This window comes from Pseudorca crassidens, chromosome 3 (genome assembly GCF_039906515.1).
Source record: "Pseudorca crassidens isolate mPseCra1 chromosome 3, mPseCra1.hap1, whole genome shotgun sequence".
Taxonomy (NCBI): domain Eukaryota; kingdom Metazoa; phylum Chordata; class Mammalia; order Artiodactyla; family Delphinidae; genus Pseudorca; species Pseudorca crassidens.
The window spans coordinates 178,783,221-178,803,781 of record NC_090298.1 but is presented as its reverse complement, the minus strand read 5'-3'; the positions used below and the strand labels follow the sequence as shown (position 1 = coordinate 178,803,781).

The window sequence follows — 20,561 nt, the reverse complement described above, 5'->3', positions numbered from 1 at the left end:
GAACTGCGAGCCTTGTTATGCTGATGGGCGGGATGTAAATTGCCAACAGCCACTCTGGAGAAGTGTATGGTGTTTCCTGAAACATCTAAAAAACAAAGCAACAGAGCCTAGGGCACTTCCACTTATGGTCCTATAGCTTAAGGAAATTAAAATCAAAAAGACACAGCCACCCCAAAGTTTGGGACGGCTCTGTTTACAAGAACCTCGTTTACGGTACAAGTTCAATATCACAGAAAGCGAAAAATGGATAAAGAAGTTGTGGTACTTACGTACAATGCAATATCACTCAGGAATGAAATCTATGTCATCAGGCCCGTAGCAGCATAATGAGTGGATTCAGGTACGATGATTCTAAGTGAGATAAGTCACACAGAAAAAGAAACATCATAAGATATCACTAATACATGGAATGTAAACTTGGCTACACAGGAACTGAATTACAAAACAGAACAGGATCTCAAATGTAGAAAACCAACTTATGCTTGCTTAAGGGGAAAGGTGAGTTGGGGTGCTGCATAAAACCAGAGATTGAAATTAGCACAGATACCGTTCCATAAGCCAAATATGTAATAGACAAGAGCTACTCCTTGCTCAACGAAGTGGACTCAACACCCCATATTAAACGTCTAAGAATATACCTGACTAGTAAGAATCTTAAAACCTATGGATTTATATGTCTCCAAAAGAGAATCAAGCATGTGTACAGCGGCATAAACGCAGCAGTGATAGGATTGGTGATGTTTGATGAGCAAATGCAGACCCTTTGAAGTCATATTGCATGGTAGCCATTCCATGGGTCTCAACTCTCCAGGTTTAAGGGATTCTTCCTTCAGCTAAAACATGCATGTGGAACCCAGAGTATGATCCACCGTGTGATCGGGAAACGTGTTCAAATGTGTCTCAGGTTTCGTCCCCTGGTACTCGGGTGCAACATTCCAGACGCTTTACTAACACTCTCCCCACTTGGAGAGACAGTGCCTTTAACCTCCTGTTTGGCCCAGTTTGCAATTTCTGCGGAAAATGAACAGAAATAGGGAGAACCAATGAGAGACTAGCTGGAGGTGTCTGGATGGGCAAATTTAACTCTCATTTCCCACCAGGAAGAGGAATTAACCAAAGGCTCAGCGTGCCATGCCGGAACCACACTAGGGCCTGAAGCAATCCTGCGGTGTTGCGGCCAGCTCACAAGAAAGCGAGTTGAAGAAAGCAGCTCAGGGTCACTGTAATACACAAACCTGCAGAGTTAAAAATGACAGCTATCGTCCAAAAATATATTGAAGTAAGGCTGCCAAGAGGACTTGAATGCGGGGCAGAATTGCAGGAAACCGATTTCAGGAGGTAGACTGGAATTGCATGTAAAGCATAGGAAAAGAGGCAGAACGTCCACAATGATGCACTTGGCCAAAAAGGGCGTATGCGTTTTTTCCTGAATATATTCAGGAAAAAACGCATACGCCCTTTTTGGCCAACCAAGCAAGCTTGCAAAGAAATCTGCAGTACAATGAAGTCTCACTGCCCCCCAGTCAAAAGGGGCATCTGATAAAAGTGTAAAATCCAGAAAGGCAGGACAGCTCATGGAGAACTGGGAGCCTTGTTATGCTGATGGGCGGGATGTAAATTGCCAACAGCCACTCTGGAGAAGTGTATGGTGTTTCCTGAAACATCTAAAAAACAAAGCAACAGAGCCTAGGGCACTTCCACTTATGGTCGTATAGCTTAGGGAAATTAAAATCAAAAAGACACAGCCACCCCAAAGTTTGGGACGGCTCTGTTTACAAGAACCTCGTTTACGGTACAAGTTCAATATCACAGAAAGCGAAAAATGGATAAAGAAGTTGTAGTACTTACGTACAATGCAATATCACTCAGCAATGAAATCTATGTCATCAGGCCCATAGCAGCATAATGAGTGGATTCAGGTACGATGATTCTAAGTGAGATAAGTCACACAGAAAAAGAAACATCATAAGATATCACTAATACACGGAATGTAAACTTGGCTACACAGGAACTGAATTACAAAACAGAACAAGGTCTCAAATGTAGAAAACCAACTTATGCTTGCTTAAGGGGAAAGGTGAGTTGGGGTGCTGCATAAAACCAGAGATTGAAATTAGCACAGATACCGTTCCATAAGCCAAATATGTAATAGACAAGAGCTACTCCTTGCTCAACGAAGAGGACTCAACACCCCATATTAAACGTCTAAGAATATACCTGACTAGTAAGAATCTTAAAATCTATGGATTTATATGTCTCCGAAAGAGAATCAAGCGTGTCTACAGAGGCATAAATGCAGCAGTAATAGGATTGGTGAGGTTCGGTGAGCCAATGCAGACCCTTTGAAGTCATATTGCATGGTACCCATTCCATGGGTCTCAACTCTCCAGGTTTAAGGGATTCTTCCTTCAGTTAAAACATGCATGTGGAACCCAGAGTATGATCCACCGTGTGATCGGGAAACGTGTTCAAATGTGTCTCAGTTTTTCTCCCCTGGTACTCGGGTGCAACATTCCAGACGCTTTACTAACACTCTCCCCACTTGGAGAGTCAGTGCCTTTAACCTCCTGTTTGGCCCAGTTTGCAATTTCTGCGGAAAATGAACAGGAATAGGGAGAACCAATGAGAGACTAGCTGGAGGTGTCTGGATGGGGAAATTTAACTCTCATTTCCCACCAGGAAGAGGAATTAACCAAAGGCTCAGCGTGCCATGCCGGAACCACACTAGGGCCTGAAGCAATCCTGCGGTGTTGCGGCCAGCTCACAAGAAAGTGAGTTGAAGAAAGGAGCTCAGGGGCACTGTAATTCACAAACCTGCAGAGTTAAAAATGACAGCTATCGTCCAAAAATATATTGAAGTAAGGCTGCCAAGAGGACTTGAAAGCGGGGCAGGATTGCAGGAAACCGATTTCAGGAGGTAGACTGGAATTGCATGTAAAGCATAGGAAAAGAGGCAGAACGTCCACAATGATGCACTTGGCCAAAAAGGGCGTATGCGTTTTTTCCTGAATATATTCAGGAAAAAACGCATACGCCCTTTTTGGCCAACCAAGCAAGCTTGCAAAGGAAATCTGCACTACAATGAAGTCTCACTGCCCCCCGGTCAAAAGGGCCATCTGAAAAAAGTATAAAATCCAGAAAGGCAGGACAGGCCATGGAGAACTGGGAGCCTTGTTATGCTGATGGGCGGGATGTAAATTGCCAATAGCCACTCTGGAGAAGTGTATGGTGTTTCCTGAAACATCTAAAAAACAAAGCAACAGAGCCTAGGGCACTTCCACTTATGGTCCTATAGCTTAGGGAAATTAAAATCAAAAAGACACAGCCACCCCAAAGTTTGGGACGGCTCTGTTTACAAGAACCTCATTTACAATACAAATTCAATATCACAGAAGGTGAAAAATGGATAAAGAATTTGTGGTACTTACGTACAATGCAATATCACTCAGCAATGAAATCTATATCATCAGGCCCGTAGCAGCATAATGAGTGGATTCAGGTACGATGATTCTAAGTGAGATAAGTCACACAGAAAAAGAAACATCATAAGATATCACTACTACACGGAATGTAAACTTGGCTACACAGAAACTGAATTACAAAACAGAACACGGTCTCAAATGTAGAAAACCAACTTATGCTTGCTTAAGGGGAAAGGTGAGTTGGGGTTCTGCATAAAACCAGAGATTGAAATTAGCACAGATACCATTCCATAAGCCAAATATGTAATAGACAAGAGCTACTCCTTGCTCAACGAAGTGGACTCTACACCCCATATTAATCGCCTAAGAATATACCTGACTAGTAATAATCTTAAAACCTATGGATTTATATGTCTCCAAAAGAGAATCAAGCATGTGTACAGCGGCATAAACGCAGCAGTGATAGGATTGGTGAGGTTTGATGAGCAAATGCAGACCCTTTGAAGTCATATTGCATGGTAGCCATTCCATGGGTCTCAACTCTCCAGGTTTAAGGGATTCTTCCTTCAGCTAAAACATGCATGTGGAACCCAGAGTATGATCCACCGTGTGATCGGGAAACGTGTTCAAATGTGTCTCAGTTTTTGTCCCCTGGTACTCGGGTGCAACATTCCAGACGCTTTACTAAAACTCTCCCCACTTGGAGAGTCAGTGCCTTTAACCTCCTGTTTGGCCCAGTTTGCAATTTCTGCGGAAAATGAACAGGAATAGGGAGAACCAATGAGAGACTAGCTGGAGGTGTCTGGACGGGCAAATTTAACTCTCATTTCCCACCAGGAAGAGGAATTAACCAAAGGCTCAGCGTGCCATACCGGAACCACACTAGGGCCTGAAGCAATCCTGCGGTGTTGCGGCCAGCTCACAAGAAAGCGAGTTGAAGAAAGGAGCTCAGGGGCACTGTAATTCACAAACCTGCAGAGTTATAAATGACAGCTATCGTCCAAAAATATATTGAAGTAAGGCTGCCAAGAGGACTCGAAAGCGGGGCAGAATTGCAGGAATCCGATTTCAGGAGGTAGACTGGAATTGCATGTAAAGCATAGGAAAAGAGGCAGAACGTCCACAATGATGCACTTGGCCAAAAAGGGCGTATGCGTTTTTTCCTGAATATATTCAGGAAAAAACGCATACGCCCTTTTTGGCCAACCAAGCAAGCTTGCAAAGGAAATCTGCAGTACAATGAAGTCTCACTGCCCCCCAGTCAAAAGGGCCATCTGAAAAAAGTGTAAAATCCAGAAAGGTAGGACAGCTCATGGAGAATTGGGAGCCTTGTTATGCTGATGGGCGGGATGTAAATTGCCAACAGCCACTCTGGAGAAGTGTATGGTGTTTCCTGAAACATCTAAAAAACAAAGCAACAGAGCCTAGGGCACTTCCACTTATGGTCCTATAGCTTAGGGAAATTAAAATCAAAAAGACACAGCCACCCCAAAGTTTGGGACGGCTCTGTTTACAAGAACCTCGTTTACGGTACAAGTTCAATATCACAGAAAGCGAAAAATGGATAAAGAAGTTGTGGTACTTACGTACAATGCAATATCACTCAGCAATGAAATCTATGTCATCAGGCCCATAGCAGCATAATGAGTGGATTCAGGTACGATGATTCTAAGTGAGATAAGTCACACAGAAAAAGAAACATCATAAGATATCACTAATACACGGAATGTAAACTTGGCTACACAGTAACTGAATTACAAAAGAGAACAAGGTCTCAAATGTAGAAAACCAACTTATGCTTGCTTAAGGGGAAAGGTGAGTTGGGGTGCTGCATGAAACCAGAGATTGAAATTAGCACAGATACCGTTCCATAAGCCAAATATGTAATAGACAAGAGCTACTCCTTGCTCAACGAAGAGGACTCAACACCCCATATTAAACGTCTAAGAATATACCTGACTAGTAAGAATCTTAAAATCTATGGATTTATATGTCTCCGAAAGAGAATCAAGTTTGTGTACAGTGGCATAAGCGCAGCAGTGATAGGATTGGTGAGGTTCGGTGAGCCAATGCAGAACCTTTGAAGTCATATTGAATGGGACCCATTCCATGGGTCTCAACTCTCCAGGTTTAAGGGATTCTTCCTTCAGCTAAAACATGCATGTGGAACCCAGAGTATGATCCACCGTGTGATCGGGAAACGTGTTCAAATGTGTCTCAGTTTTTGTCCCCTGGTACTCGGGTGCAACATTCCAGACGCTTTACTAAAACTCTCCCCAATTGGAGAGTCAGTGCCTTTAACCTCCTGTTTGGCCCAGTTTGCAATTTCTGCGGAAAATGAACAGGAATAGGGAGAACCAATGAGAGACTAGCTGGAGGTGTCTGGACGGGCAAATTTAACTCTCATTTCCCACCAGGAAGAGGAATTAACCAAAGGCTCAGCGTGCCATACCGGAACGACACTAGGGCCTGAAGCAATCCTGCGGTGTTGCAGCCAGCTCACAAGAAAGCGAGTTGAAGAAAGGAGCTCAGGGGCACTGTAATTCACAAACCTGCAGAGTTATAAATGACAGCTATCGTCCAAAAATATATTGAAGTAAGGCTGCCAAGAGGACTCGAAAGCGGGGCAGAATAGCAGGAATCCGATTTCAGGAGGTAGACTGGAATTGCATGTAAAGCATAGGAAAAGAGGCAGAACGTCCACAATGATGCACTTGGCCAAAAAGGGCGTATGCGTTTTTTCCTGAATATATTCAGGAAAAAACGCATACGCCCTTTTTGGCCAACCAAGCAAGCTTGCAAAGGAAATCTGCAGTACAATGAAGTCTCACTGCCCCCCGGTCAAAAGGGCCATCTGAAAAAAGTATAAAATCCAGAAAGGCAGGACAGGCCATGGAGAACTGGGAGCCTTGTTATGCTGATGGGCGGGATGTAAATTGCCAACAGCCACTCTGGAGAAGTGTATGGTGTTTCCTGAAACATCTAAAAAACAAAGCAACAGAGCCTAGGGCACTTCCACTTATGGTCCTATAGCTTAGGGAAATTAAAATCAAAAAGACACAGCCACCCCAAAGTTTGGGACGGCTCTGTTTACAAGAACCTAGTTTACGGTACAAGTTCAATATCACAGAAAGCGAAAAATGGATAAAGAAGTTGTGGTACTTACGTACAATGCAATATCACTCAGGAATGAAATCTATGTCATCAGGCCCGTAGCAGCATAATGAGTGGATTCAGGTACGATGATTCTAAGTGACATAAGTCACACAGAAAAAGAAACCTCATAAGATATCACTAATACATGGAATGTAAACTTGGCTACACAGGAACTGAATTACAAAACAGAACATGATCTCAAATGTAGAAAACCAACTTATGCTTGCTTAAGGGGAAAGGTGAGTTGGGGTGCTGCATAAAACCAGAGATTGAAATTAGCACAGATACCGTTCCATAAGCCAAATATGTAATAGACAAGAGCTACTCCTTGCTCAACGAAGTGGACTCAACACCCCATATTAAACGTCTAAGAATATACCTGACTAGTAATAATCTTAAAACCTATGGATTTATATGTCTCCAAAAGAGAATCAAGCATGTGTACAGCGGCATAAACGCAGCAGTGATAGGATTGGTGAAGTTTGATGAGCAAATGCAGACCCTTTGAAGTCATATTGCATGGTAGCCATTCCATGGGTCTCAACTCTCCAGGTTTAAGGGATTCTTCCTTCAGCTAAAACATGCATGTGGAACCCAGAGTATGATCCACCGTGTGATCGGGAAACGTGTTCAAATGTGTCTCAGTTTTTGTCCCCTGGTACTCGGGTGCAACATTCCAGACGCTTTACTAACACTCTCCCCACTGGAGAGTCAGTGCCTTTAACCTCCTGTTTGGCCCAGTTTGCAATTTCTGTGGAAAATGAACAGGAATAGGGAGAACCAATGAGAGACTAGCTGGAGGTGTCTGGATGGGCAAATTTAACTCTCATTTCCCACCAGGAAGTGGAATTAACCAAAGGCTCAGCGTGCCATGCCGGAACCACACTAGGGCCTGAAGCAATCCTGCGGTGTTGCGGCCAGCTCACAAGAAAGTGAGTTGAAGAAAGGAGCTCAGGGGCACTGTAATTCACAAACCTGCAGAGTTAAAAATGACAGCTATCGTCCAAAAATATATTGAAGTAAGGCTGCCAAGAGGACTTGAAAGCGGGGCAGAATTGCAGGAAACCGATTTCAGGAGGTAGACTGGAATTGCATGTAAAGCATAGGAAAAGAGGCAGAACGTCCACAATGATGCACTTGGCCAAAAAGGGCGTATGCGTTTTTTCCTGAATATATTCAGGAAAAAACGCATACGCCCTTTTTGGCCAACCAAGCAAGCTTGCAAAGGAAATCTGCACTACAATGAAGTCTCACTGCCCCCCGGTCAAAAGGGCCATCTGAAAAAAGTGTAAAATCCAGAAAGGCAGGACAGGCCATGGAGAACTGGGAGCCTTGTTATGCTGATGGGCGGGATGTAAATTGCCAACAGCCACTCTGGAGAAGTGTATGGTGTTTCCTGAAACATCTAAAAAACAAAGCAACAGAGCCTAGGGCACTTCCACTTATGGTCCTATAGCTTAGGGAAATTAAAATCAAAAAGACACAGCCACCCCAAAGTTTGGGACGGCTCTGTTTACAAGAACCTCATTTACAGTACAAATTCAATATCACAGAAGGTGAAAAATGGATAAAGAATTTGTGGTACTTACGTACAATGCAATATCACTCAGCAATGAAATCTATATCATCAGGCCCGTAGCAGCATAATGAGTGGATTCAGGTACGATGATTCTAAGTGAGATAAGTCACACAGAAAAAGAAACATCATAAGATATCACTACTACACGGAATGTAAACTTGGCTACACAGAAACTGAATTACAAAACAGAACACGGTCTCAAATGTAGAAAACCAACTTATGCTTGCTTAAGGGGAAAGGTGAGTTGGGGTGCTGCATAAAACCAGAGATTGAAATTAGCACAGGTACCATTCCATAAGCCAAATATGTAATAGACAAGAGCTACTCCTTGCTCAACGAAGTGGACTCAACACCCCATATTAATCGCCTAAGAATATACCTGACTAGTAATAATCTTAAAACCTGTGGATTTATATGTCTCCGAAAGAGAATCAAGCGTGTGTACAGCGACATAAACGCAGCAGTGATAGGATTGGTGAGGTTTGATGAGCAAATGCAGACCCTTTGAAGTCATATTGCATGGTACCCATTCCATGGGTCTCAACTCTCCAGGTTTAAGGGATTCTTCCTTCAGCTAAAACATGCATGTGGAACCCAGAGTATGATCCACCGTGTGATCGGGAAACGTGTTCAAATGTGTCTCAGTTTTCGTCCCCTGGTACTCGGGTGCAACATTCCAGACGCTTTACTAACACTCTCCCCACTTGGAGAGTCAGTGCCTTTAACCTCCTGTTTGGCCCAGTTTGCAATTTCTGCGGAAAATGAACAGGAATAGGGAGAACCAATGAGAGACTAGCTGGAGGTGTCTGGATGGGCAAATTTAACTCTCATTTCCCACCAGGAAGAGGAATTAACCAAAGGCTCAGCGTGCCATGCCGGAACCACACTAGGGCCTGAAGCAATCCTGCGGTGTTGCGGCCAGCTCACAAGAAAGCGAGTTGAAGAAAGGAGCTCAGGGGCACTGTAATTCACAAACCTGCAGAGTTAAAAATGACAGCTATCGTCCAAAAATATATTGAAGTAAGGCTGCCAAGAGGACTCGAAAGCGGGGCAGAATTGCAGGAATCCGATTTCAGGAGGTAGACTGGAATTGCATGTAAAGCATAGGAAAAGAGACAGAATGTCCACAATGATGCACTTGGCCAAAAAGGGCGTATGCGTTTTTTCCTGAATATATTCAGGAAAAAACGCATACGCCCTTTTTGGCCAACCAAGCAAGCTTGCAAAGGAAATCTGCACTACAATGAAGTCTCACGGCCCCCCAGTCAAAAGGGCCATCTGAAAAAAGTGTAAAATCCAGAAAGGCCGGACAGGCTATGGAGAACTGGGAGCCTTGTTATGCTGATGGGCGGGATGTAAATTGCCAACAGCCACTCTGGAGAAGTGTATGGTGTTTCCTGAAACATCTAAAAAACAAAGCAACAGAGCCTACGGCACTTCCACTTATGTTCCTATAGCTTAGGGAAATTAAAATCAAAAAGACACAGCCACCCCAAAGTTTGGGACGGCTCTGTTTACAAGACCCTCGTTTACGGTACAAGTTCAATATCACAGAAAGTGAAAAATGGATAAAGAAGTTGTGGTACTTACGTACAATGCAATATCACTCAGGAATGAAATCTATGTCATCAGGCCCGTAGCAGCATAATGAGTGGATTCAGGTACGATGATTCTAAGTGAAATAAGTCACACAGAAAAAGAAACATCATAAGATATCACTACTACACGGAATGTAAACTTGGCTACACAGGAACTGAATTACAAAACAGAACAGGATCTCAAATGTAGAAAACCAACTTATGCTTGCTTAAGGGGAAAGGTGAGTTGGGGTGCTGCATAAAACCAGAGATTGAAATTAGCACAGATACCATTCCATAAGCCAAATAGGTAATAGACAAGAGCTACTCCTTGCTCAACGAAGTGGACTCAACACCCCATATTAAATGCCTAATAATATACCTGACTAGTAAGAATCTTAACACCTATGGATTTATATGTCTCCGAAAGAGAATCAAGTGTGTGTACAGCGGCATAAATGCAGCAGTGATAGGATTGGTGAGGTTCGGTGAGCAAATGCAGACCCTTTGAAGTCATATTGCATGGTACCCATTCCATGGGTCTCAACTCTCCAGGTTTAAGGGATTCTTCCTTCAGCTAAAACATGCATGTGGAACCCAGAGTATGATCCACCGTGTGATCGGGAAACGTGTTCAAATGTGTCTCAGTTTTCGTCCCCTGGTACTCGGGTGCAACATTCCAGTCGCTTTACTAACACTCTCCCCACTTGGAGAGTCAGTGCCTTTAACCTCCTGTTTGGCCCAGTTTGCAATTTCTGCGGAAAATGAACAGGAATAGGGAGAACCAATGAGAGACTAGATGGAGGTGTCTGGACGGGCAAATTTAACTCTCATTTCCCACCAGGAAGAGGAATTAACCAAAGGCTCAGCGTGCCATGCCAGAACCACACTAGGGCCTGAAGCCATGCTGCGGTGTTGCGGCCAGCTCACAAGAAAGCGAGTTGAAGAAAGGAGCTCAGGGGCACTGTAATTCACAAACCTGCAGAGTTATAAATGACAGCTATCGTCCAAAAATATATTGAAGTAAGGCTGCCAAGAGGACTTGAAAGCGGGGCAGAATTGCAGGAAACCGATTTCAGGAGGTAGACTGGAATTGCATGTAAAGCATAGGAAAAGAGGCAGAACGTCCACAATGATGCACTTGGCCAAAAAGGGCGTATGCGTTTTTTCCTGAATATATTCAGGAAAAAACGCATACGCCCTTTTGGGCCAACCAAGCAAGCTTGCAAAGGAAATCTGCACTACAATGAAGTCTCACTGCCCCCCGGTCAAAAGGGCCATCTGAAAAAAGTATAAAATCCAGAAAGGCAGGACAGGCCATGGAGAACTGGGAGCCTTGTTATGCTGATGGGCGGGATGTAAATTGCCAATAGCCTCTCTGGAGAAGTGTATGGTGTTTCCTGAAACATCTACAAAACAAAGCAACAGAGCCTAGGGCACTTCCACTTATGGTCCTATAGCTTAGGGAAATTAAAATCAAAAAGACACAGCCATCATAAAGTTTGGGATGGTTCTGTTTACAAGAACCTCGTTTACGGTACAAGTTCAATATCACAGAAAGCCAAGAATGGATAAAGAATTTGTGGTACTTACGTACAATGCAATATCACTCAGCAATGAAATGTATATCATCAGGCCCGTAGCAGCATAATGAGTGGATTCAGGTACGATGATTCTAAGTGAAATAAGTCACACAGAAAAAGAAACATCATAAGATATCACTACTACATGGAATGTAACCTTGGCTACACAGGAACTGAATTACAAAACAGAACAGGGTCTCAAATGTAGAAAACCAACTTATGCTTGCTTAAGGGGAAAGGTGAGTTGGGGTGCTGCATAAAACCAGAGATTGAAATTAGCACAGATACCGTTCCATAAGCCAAATATGTAATAGACAAGAGCTACTCCTTGCTCAGCGAAGAGGACTCAACACCCCATATTAAACGTCTAAGAATATACCTGACTAGTAAGAATCTTAAAATCTATGGATTTATAAGTCTCCGAAAGAGAATCAAGCGTGTGTACAGAGGCATAAGCGCACCAGTGATAGGATTGGTGAGGTTCGGTGAGCCAATGCAGAACCTTTGAAGTCATATTGCATGGTACCCATTCCATGGGTCTCAACTCTCCAGGTTTAAGGGATTCTTCCTTCAGCTAAAACATGCATGTGGAACCCAGAGTATGATCCACCGTGTGATCGGGAAACGTGTTCAAATGTCTCACTTTTCGTCCCCTGGTACTCGGGTGCAACATTCCAGACGCTTTACTAACACTCTCCCCACTTGGAGAGTCAGTGCCTTTAACCTCCTGTTTGGCCCAGTTTGCAATTTCTGCGGAAAATGAACAGGAATAGGGAGAACCAATGAGAGACTAGCTGGAGGTGTCTGGACGGGCAAATTTAACTCTCATTTCCCACCAGGAAGAGGAATTAAACAAAGGCTCAGCGTGCCATTCCGGAACCACATTATGTCCTGAAGCAATCCTGCGGTGTTGCGGCCAGCTCACAAGAAAGCGAGTTGAAGAAAGGAGCTCAGGGGCACTGTATTTCACAAACCTGCAGAGTTAAAAATGACAGCTATCGTCCAAAAATATATTGAAGTAAGGGTGCCAAGAGGACTTGAAAGCGGGGCAGAATTGTAGGAAACCGATTTCAGGAGGTAGACTGGAATTGCATGTAAGGCATAGGAAAAGAGGCAGAACGTCCACAATGATGCACTTGGCCAAAAAGGGCGTATGCGTTTTTTCCTGAATATATTCAGGAAAAAACGCATACGCCCTTTTTAGCCAACCAAGCAAGCTTGCAAAGGAAATCTGCACTACAATGAAGTCTCACTGCCCCCCGGTCAATAGGGCCATCTGAAAAAAGTGTAAAATCCAGAAAGGCAGGACAGGCCATGGAGAACTGGGAGCCTTGTTATGCTGATGGGCGGGATGTAAATTGCCAACAGCCACTCTGGAGAAGTGTATGGTGTTTCCTGAAACATCTAAAAAACAAAGCAACAGAGCCTAGGGCACTTCCACTTATGGTCCTATAGCTTAGGGAAATTAAAATCAAAAAGACACAGCCACCCCAAAGCTTGGGACGGCTCTGTTTACAAGAACCTCGTTTACAGTACAAGTTCAATATCACAGAAAGTGAAAAATGGACAAAGATTTTGTGGTACTTACGTACAATGCAATATCACTCAGCAATGAAATCTATATCATCAGGCCCGTAGCAGCATAATGAGTGGATTCAGGTACGATGATTCTAAGTGAGATAAGTCACACAGAAAAAGAAACATCATAAGATATCACTACTACACGGAATGTAAACTTGGCTACACAGAAACTGAATTACAAAACAGAACACGGTCTCAAATGTAGAAAACCAACTTATGCTTGCTTAAGGGGAAAGGTGAGTTGGGGTTCTGCATAAAACCAGAGATTGAAATTAGCACAGATACCATTCCATAAGCCAAATATGTAATAGACAAGAGCTACTCCTTGCTCAACGAAGAGGACTCAACACCCCATATTAAACGTCTAAGAATATACCTGACTAGTAAGAATCTTAAAATCTATGGATTTATATGTCTCCGAAAGAGAATCAAGCGTGTGTACAGTGGCATAAGCACAGCAGTGATAGGATTGGTGAGGTTCGGTGAGCCAATGCAGATCCTTTGAAGTCATATTGCATGGTACCCATTCCATGGGTCTCAACTCTCCAGGTTTAAGGGATTCTTCCTTCACCTAAAACATGCATGGGGAACCCAGAGTATGATCCACCGTGTGATCGGGAAATGTGTTCAAATGTGTCTCAGGTTTCGTCTCCTCGTACTCGGGTGCAACATTCCAGACGCTTTACTAACACTCTCCCCACTTGGAGAGTCAGTGCCTTTAACCTCCTGTTTGACCCAGTTTGCAATTTCTGCGGAAGATGAACAGGAATAGGGAGAACCAATGAGAGACTAGCTGGAGGTGTCTGGACGGGCAAATTTAACTCTCATTTCCCACCAGGAAGAGGAATTAACCAAAGGCTCAGCGTGCCATGCCGGAACCACACTAGGGCCTGAAGCAATCCTGCGGTGTTGCGGCCAGCTCACAAGAAAGCGAGTTGAAGAAAGCAGCTCAGGGGCACTGTAATTCACAAACCTGCAGAGTTATAAATGACAGCTATCGTCCAAAAATATATTGAAGTAAGGCTGCGAAGAGGACTCGAAAGCGGGGCAGAATTGAAGGAATCCGATTTCAGGAGGTAGACTGGAATTGCATGTAAAGCATAGGAAAAGAGACAGAATGTCCACAATGATGCACTTGGCCAAAAAGGGCGTATGCGTTTTTTCCTGAATATATTCAGGAAAAAACGCATACGCCCTTTTTGGCCAACCAAGCAAGCTTGCAAAGGAAATCTGCACTACAATGAAGTCTCACTGCCCCCCAGTCAAAAGGGCCATCTGAAAAAAGTGTAAAATCCAGAAAGGCCGGACAGGCTATGGAGAACTGGGAGCCTTGTTATGCTGATGGGCGGGATGTAAATTGCCAACAGCCACTCTGGAGAAGTGTATGGTGTTTCCTGAAACATCTAAAAAACAAAGCAACAGAGCCTACGGCACTTCCACTTATGGTCCTATAGCTTAGGGAAATTAAAATCAAAAAGACACAGCCACCCCAAAGTTTGGGACGGCTCTGTTTACAAGACCCTCGTTTACGGTACATGTTCAATATCACAGAAAGTGAAAAATGGATAAAGAAGTTGTGGTACTTACGTACAATGCAATATCACTCAGGAATGAAATCTATGTCATCAGGCCCGTAGCAGCATAATGAGTGGATTCAGGTACGATGATTCTAAGTGAAATAAGTCACACAGAAAAAGAAACATCATAAGATATCACTACTACACGGAATGTAAACTTGGCTACACAGGAACTGAATTACAAAACAGAACAGGATCTCAAATGTAGAAAACCAACTTATGCTTGCTTAAGGGGAAAGGTGAGTTGGGGTGCTGCATAAAACCAGAGATTGAAATTAGCACAGATACCATTCCATAAGCCAAATAGGTAATAGACAAGAGCTACTCCTTGCTCAACGAAGTGGACTCAACACCCCATATTAAATGCCTAATAATATACCTGACTAGTAAGAATCTTAACACCTATGGATTTATATGTCTCCGAAAGAGAATCAAGCGTGTGTACAGCGGCATAAATGCAGCAGTGATAGGATTGGTGAGGTTCGGTGAGCAAATGCAGACCCTTTGAAGTCATATTGCATGGTAGCCATTCCATGGGTCTCAACTCTCCAGGTTTAAGGGATTCTTCCTTCAGCTAAAACATGCATGTGGAACCCAGAGTATGATCCACCGTGTGATCGGGAAACGTGTTCAAATGTGTCTCAGTTTTCGTCCCCTGGTACTCGGGTGCAACATTCCAGTCGCTTTACTAACACTCTCCCCACTTGGAGAGTCAGTGCCTTTAACCTCCTGTTTGGCCCAGTTTGCAATTTCTGCGGAAAATGAACAGGAATAGGGAGAACCAATGAGAGACTAGATGGAGGTGTCTGGACGGGCAAATTTAACTCTCATTTCCCACCAGGAAGAGGAATTAACCAAAGGCTCAGCGTGCCATGCCAGAACCACACTAGGGCCTGAAGCCATGCTGCGGTGTTGCGGCCAGCTCACAAGAAAGCGAGTTGAAGAAAGGAGCTCAGGGGCACTGTAATTCACAAACCTGCAGAGTTATAAATGACAGCTATCGTCCAAAAATATATTGAAGTAAGGCTGCCAAGAGGACTTGAAAGCGGGGCAGAATTGCAGGAAACCGATTTCAGGAGGTAGACTGGAATTGCATGTAAAGCATAGGAAAAGAGGCAGAACGTCCACAATGATGCACTTGGCCAAAAAGGGCGTATGCGTTTTTTCCTGAATATATTCAGGAAAAAACGCATACGCCCTTTTGGGCCAACCAAGCAAGCTTGCAAAGGAAATCTGCACTACAATGAAGTCTCACTGCCCCCCGGTCAAAACGGCCATCTGAAAAAAGTATAAAATCCAGAAAGGCAGGACAGGCCATGGAGAACTGGGAGCCTTGTTATGCTGATGGGCGGGATGTAAATTGCCAATAGCCTCTCTGGAGAAGTGTATGGTGTTTCCTGAAACATCTACAAAACAAAGCAACAGAGCCTAGGGCACTTCCACTTATGGTCGTATAGCTTAGGGAAATTAAAATCAAAAAGACACAGCCATCATAAAGTTTGGGATGGTTCTGTTTACAAGAACCTCGTTTACGGTACAAGTTCAATATCACAGAAAGCCAAGAATGGATAAAGAATTTGTGGTACTTACGTACAATGCAATATCACTCAGCAATGAAATGTATATCATCAGGCCCGTAGCAGCATAATGAGTGGATTCAGGTACGATGATTCTAAGTGAAATAAGTCACACAGAAAAAGAAACATCATAAGATATCACTACTACATGGAATGTAACCTTGGCTACACAGGAACTGAATTACAAAACAGAACAGGGTCTCAAATGTAGAAAACCAACTTATGCTTGCTTAAGGGGAAAGGTGAGTTGGGGTGCTGCATAAAACCAGAGATTGAAATTAGCACAGATACCGTTCCATAAGCCAAATATGTAATAGACAAGAGCTACTCCTTGCTCAGCGAAGAGGACTCAACACCCCATATTAAACGTCTAAGAATATACCTGACTAGTAAGAATCTTAAAATCTATGGATTTATAAGTCTCCGAAAGAGAATCAAGCGTGTGTACAGAGGCATAAGCGCACCAGTGATAGGATTGGTGAGGTTCGGTGAGCCAATGCAGAACCTTTGAAGTCATATTGCATGGTACCCATTCCATGGGTCTCAACTCTCCAGGTTTAAGGGATTCTTCCTTCAGCTAAAACATGCATGTGGAACCCAGAGTATGATCCACCGTGTGATCGGGAAACGTGTTCAAATGTCTCACTTTTCGTCCCCTGGTACTCGGGTGCAACATTCCAGACGCTTTACTAACACTCTCCCCACTTGGAGAGTCAGTGCCTTTAACATCCTGTTTGGCCCAGTTTGCAATTTCTGCGGAAAATGAACAGGAATAGGGAGAACCAATGAGAGACTAGCTGGAGGTGTCTGGACGGGCAAATTTAACTCTCATTTCCCACCAGGAAGAGGAATTAAACAAAGGCTCAGCGTGCCATTCCGGAACCACACTATGTCCTGAAGCAATCCTGCGGTGTTGCGGCCAGCTCACAAGAAAGCGAGTTGAAGAAAGGAGCTCAGGGGCACTGTATTTCACAAACCTGCAGAGTTAAAAATGACAGCTATCGTCCAAAAATATATTGAAGTAAGGCTGCCAAGAGGACTTGAAAGCGGGGCAGAATTGTAGGAAACCGATTTCAGGAGGTAGACTGGAATTGCATGTAAGGCATAGGAAAAGAGGCAGAACGTCCACAATGATGCACTTGGCCAAAAAGGGCGTATGCGTTTTTTCCTGAATATATTCAGGAAAAAACGCATACGCCCTTTTTAGCCAACCAAGCAAGCTTGCAAAGGAAATCTGCACTACAATGAAGTCTCACTGCCCCCCGGTCAATAGGGCCATCTGAAAAAAGTGTAAAATCCAGAAAGGCAGGACAGGCCATGGAGAACTGGGAGCCTTGTTATGCTGATGGGCGGGATGTAAATTGCCAACAGCCACTCTGGAGAAGTGTATGGTGTTTCCTGAAACATCTAAAAAACAAAGCAACAGAGCCTAGGGCACTTCCACTTATGGTCCTATAGCTTAGGGAAATTAAAATCAAAAAGACACAGCCACCCCAAAGCTTGGGACGGCTCTGTTTACAAGAACCTCGTTTACAGTACAAGTTCAATATCACAGAAAGTGAAAAATGGACAAAGATTTTGTGGTACTTACGTACAATGCAATATCACTCAGCAATGAAATCTATATCATCAGGCCCGTAGCAGCATAATGAGTGGATTCAGGTACGATGATTCTAAGTGAGATAAGTCACACAGAAAAAGAAACATCATAAGATATCACTACTACACGGAATGTAAACTTGGCTACACAGAAACTGAATTACAAAACAGAACACGGTCTCAAATGTAGAAAACCAACTTATGCTTGCTTAAGGGGAAAGGTGAGTTGGGGTTCTGCATAAAACCAGAGATTGAAATTAGCACAGATACCATTCCATAAGCCAAATATGTAATAGACAAGAGCTACTCCTTGCTCAACGAAGAGGACTCAACACCCCATATTAAACGTCTAAGAATATACCTGACTAGTAAGAATCTTAAAATCTATGGATTTATATGTCTCCGAAAGAGAATCAAGCGTGTGTACAGTGGAATAAGCACAGCAGTGATAGGATTGGTGAGGTTCGGTGAGCCAATGCAGATCCTTTGAAGTCATATTGCATGGTACCCATTCCATGGGTCTCAACTCTCCAGGTTTAAGGGATTCTTCCTTCACCTAAAACATGCATGGGGAACCCAGAGTATGATCCACCGTGTGATCGGGAAACGTGTTCAAATGTGTCTCAGGTTTCGTCTCCTCGTACTCGGGTGCAACATTCCAGACGCTTTACTAACACTCTCCCCACTTGGAGAGTCAGTGCCTTTAACCTCCTGTTTGACCCAGTTTGCAATTTCTGCGGAAGATGAACAGGAATAGGGAGAACCAATGAGAGACTAGCTGGAGGTGTCTGGACGGGCAAATTTAACTCTCATTTCCCACCAGGAAGAGGAATTAACCAAAGGCTCAGCGTGCCATGCCGGAACCACACTAGGGCCTGAAGCAATCCTGCGGTGTTGCGGCCAGCTCACAAGAAAGCGAGTTGAAGAAAGCAGCTCAGGGGCACTGTAATTCACAAACCTGCAGAGTTAAAAATGACAGCTATCGTCCAAAAATATATTGAAGTAAGGCTGCCAAGAGGACTTGAAAGCGGGGCAGAATTGCAGGAAACCGATTTCAGGAGGTAGACTGGAATTGCATGTAAAGCATAGGAAAAGAGGCAGAACGTCCACAATGATGCACTTGGCCAAAAAGGGCGTATGCGTTTTTTCCTGAATATATTCAGGAAAAAACGCATACGCCCTTTTTGGCCAACCAAGCAAGCTTGCAAAGGAAATCTGCACTACAATGAAGTCTCACTGCCCCCCGGTCAAAAGGGCCATCTGAAAAAAGTGTAAAATCCAGAAAGGCAGGACAGGCCATGGAGAACTGGGAGCCTTGTTATGCTGATGGGCGGGATGTAAATTGCCAACAGCCACTCTGGAGAAGTGTATGGTGTTTCCTGAAACATCTACAAAACAAAGCAACAGAGCCTAGGGCACTTCCACTTATGGTCCTATAGCTTAGGGAAATTAAAATCAAAAAGACACAGTCACCCCAAAGTTTGGGACAGCTCTGTTTACAAGAACCTCGTTTACAGTTCGAGTTCAATATCACAGAAAGTGAAAAATGGATAAAAAAGTTGTGGTAGGTACGTACAATGCAATATCACTCAGCAATGAAATCTATGTCATCAGGCCCATAGCAGCATAATGAGTGGATTCAGGTACGATGATTCTAAGTGAGATAAGTCACACAGAAAAAGAAACATCATAAGATATCACTACTACACGGAATGTAAACTTGGCTACACAGGAACAGAATTACAAAACAGAACAGGTTCTCAAATGTAGAAAACCAACTTATGCTTTCTTAAGGGGAAAGGTGAGTTGGGGTGCTGCATAAAACCAGAGATTGAAATTAGCACAGATACCGTTCCATAAGCCAAATATGTAATAGACAAGAGCTACTCCTTTCTCAACCAAGTGGAATCAACACCCCATATTAAACGCCTAAGAATATACCTGACTAGTAAGAATCTTAAAACCTATGGATTTCTATGTCTCCGAAAGAGAATCAAGCGTGTCTACAGAGGCATAAACGCAGCAGTGATAGGATTGGTGAGGTTCGGTGAGCAAATGCAGACCCTTTGAAGTCATATTGCATGGTACCCTTTCCATGGGTCTCAACTCTCCAGGTTTAAGGGATTCTTCCTTCAGCTAAAACATGCATTTGGAACCCAGAGTATGATCCACCGTGTGATCGGGAAACGTGTTCAAATGTGTCTCAGGTTTCGTCCCCTGGTACTCGGGTGCAACATTCCAGACGCTTTACTAACCCTCTCCCCACTTGGAGAGTCAGTGCCTTTAACCTCCTGTTTGGCCCAGTTTGCAATTTCTGCGGAAAATGAACAGGAATAGGGAGAACCAATGAGAGACTAGCTGGAGGTGTCTGAATGGGCAAATTTAACTCTCATTTCCCACCAGGAAGAGGAATTAACCAAAGGCTCAGCATGCCATTCAGGAACCACACTAAGGCCTGAAGCAATGCTGCGGTGTTGCGGCCAGCTCACAAGAAATCGAGTTGAAGAAAGGAGCTCAGGGGCACTGTAATTCACAAACCTGCAGAGTTATAAATGACAGCTATCGTCCAAAAATATATTGAAGTAAGGCTGCCAAGAGGACTTGAAAGCGGGGCAGAATTGCAGGAAACCGGTTTCAGGAGGTAGACTGGAATTGCATGTAAAGCATAGGAAAAGAGGCAGAACGTCCACAATGATGCACTTGGCCAAAAAGGGCGTATGCGTTTTTTCCTGAATATATTCAGGAAAAAACGCATACGCCCTTTTTGGCCAACCAAGCAAGCTTGCAAAGGAAATCTGCACTACAATGAAGTCTCACTGCCCCCCGGTCAAAAGGGCCATCTGAAAAAAGTGTAAAATCCAGAAAGGCAGGACAGGCCATGGAGAACTGGGAGCCTTGTTATGCTGATGG

General features: G+C 43.7%; 1 long non-coding RNA gene across 4 annotated transcripts in view; it reads right to left on the bottom strand.

Annotated features, from left to right (window-relative positions):
• LOC137220952 (uncharacterized) overlaps positions 1-20,561 on the bottom strand; it is a 1,206,879-nt gene that overhangs the window by 869,781 nt on the left and 316,537 nt on the right. The gene's annotated exons all lie outside the window — the stretch shown is intronic.